This window comes from Aplysia californica, unplaced genomic scaffold, assembly GCF_000002075.1.
Source record: "Aplysia californica isolate F4 #8 unplaced genomic scaffold, AplCal3.0 scaffold00715, whole genome shotgun sequence".
In the NCBI taxonomy this organism is placed as follows: domain Eukaryota; kingdom Metazoa; phylum Mollusca; class Gastropoda; order Aplysiida; family Aplysiidae; genus Aplysia; species Aplysia californica.
In genome coordinates, this window is record NW_004797985.1 from 122,022 (window position 1) to 124,281 (window position 2,260).

Genomic DNA, 2,260 nt, shown 5'->3' on the forward strand with positions numbered 1-2,260 from the left:
GGGGAGATAAAAAGAGAGAAAGAGTTTTAAATGAAATTGTGTTTGTGTTTGTTACTGTTCGTATGTGTGATTTATTTTACATTATAATGGTAGGACATCCAAAAACTTACTTGTAACATCTGTTGTTGTTGGATCGCCACCCGCAGCAGCAACCAGTCCTTGCAATGGAAAGAGAAAGATATGCGTTCTTAACTAAGGCCTATTAACCCCTACTCCCTCCGGCCTTGGAAAGAATAACAATTAAATAAAAAAATTAAGAAAGAAAGAAAAATGTAAAGCAGGAAGAATGCAGCACTTGTGAAATGAGACGCCTGGGGCCTGAGAAGAACTTTGAACGTCACAAGATGGAAAAAAGGTGAATTGGCATAGGTTTAACGCTCTTATAAACACTGTTAGGTTATTTAAAAGGCAGGGCCTCCCAGTATGACGTCCATCTCCGAAAGGACCGAGCCAAGTGGGAAATATAATGTGTAAAGTGTTTTCCCCCAAGGACACAAAATGGGACAGAGCTAAGGCTCCGCAATCTCACGATTACAACATCACAAGCATCACAAGAGGAGAATTTAAAGGTGAAAAAAGCGACATTCCCGAGAACAAGTTGGCTCAACTCCCTGCTCGGAGTACTTAAAAATACAACCAATAAATTAATGGTTTGGGCATCATAATTTGTCAAGAGTACCACCAGAGATCGAATGGACATAGATGAAGAGGCAGGCCCAGGAAAAGATGGATAGGGTACGTTAGAAGTCAGAGATAGATTAGTCAGAAACAATTGTGTAACCATACAATAGACTAGACGATGCAGCAAACAGGAGAAAAAAATTGCTTCTCTCCTAGACACGGTAAAGTAATAGAGGTAAAGTAAGATAAAGCAAAGTAAGGTAAAGTAAGGTAAAGCAAAGTAAGGTAAGTAAGGTAAGGTAAAGTAAGGTAAAGTAAGGTAAAGTAAGGTAAAGTAAGGTAAAGTAAGGTAAAGTAAGGTAAAGTAAAGGAAGATAAAGGAAGGTAAAGTAAGGTAGAGCAAAGTATGGTAAAGTAAGGTAAAGCAAAGTAAGATGAAGTAAGGTAAAATAAGGTTAAGTAAAGTAAGACAAAGGAAGGTAAAGTAAGATAAAATAAGGTAAAGTATAGTATGATCAAAGTTACAAGTACTCCAAAATCAAGCAGCAAAATTGATAATGAAACAAAAGAAATCAGCCGACGTAACACAAATTCTGAAAGAACTACGCTGGTTGCCAGTAAAAGAAAGGATCAATAAATACAAAACTGCCTTTTTCTGTTTTAAATGTATAAATGAAACTGCACCTATTTATCTAAAAGAATTCCTGGAATTATATCATCCACCTAGAGCCCTTAGATCAGCCACTGACAATCTAATTCTTAGAACCCCAAAACAAAATTACAAAACAGAACGCGAGCGTTCCTTTTTATTCTTTGGTCCCTGTGTATGGAATGAACTCCCATATAAAATAAGGAGTGCCCCTACTATTCGCACTTTCCCAAAACAGCTGAATCATTTCTTATTTACAATGCATACCTTTCAAAACGATAAACTGTTATAATATATGCATGTGTATGCCATACCGCGAGACTGGACAAATAGCGTGTGAGAATGAGAGAGAGATAGATACGAGGCGTAGATAGATAGATAGATAGATAGATAGATAGATAGATAGATAGATAGATAGATAGATAGATAGATAGATAGATAGATAGATAGATAGATAGAGAAAAGAGAGAGTGTGTGTGTGTGTGAGAGAGAGAGAGAGAGAGAGAGAGAGAGAGAAAGAGACAGAGAGAGAGAGAGAGAGAGAGAGAGAGAGAGAGAGAGAGAGAGAGAGAGAGAGAGAGAGAGAGAGAGAGAGAGAGAGAGAATGGAAATGTTTTCTATTTATAGAGAACGAATGTTTTTATTGAATGTTTTTAGCTATCCAAGTTTGAAATTTATTGTGACCGTTCATGAGTTTTTTTCGCTTTTTTTTTTTAGCGAACGCATTGCCAGGCTCACTGTCGGACTATTTTTCTCATATAATTTATATAATACAGACTTCAACATAAGTTAAGGACCACCTTGACAGACAGCCCTGATTTTTTTAAAATCCGAAAAAAAAGACAGCAAGGTCTGTTTCATAATGTGTTGCTCTGAGAGTCTTAACATCACAAGACAAGACAGGCCAAGAAAGAGTAGCTATTGGCACTGAGTCCTGCCTGTATTTCATAGAAAAAAAAAGAGAATAAAATAATTCGGCCTCCAATAACG

The 2,260-nt window shown here is 36.9% G+C and overlaps 1 protein-coding gene across 1 annotated transcript in view; it reads right to left on the bottom strand.

Annotated features, from left to right (window-relative positions):
• Positions 1-2,260, bottom strand: part of LOC106013203 — a gene marked incomplete at both ends in the record, with an annotated part of 6,669 nt that overhangs the window by 370 nt on the left and 4,039 nt on the right.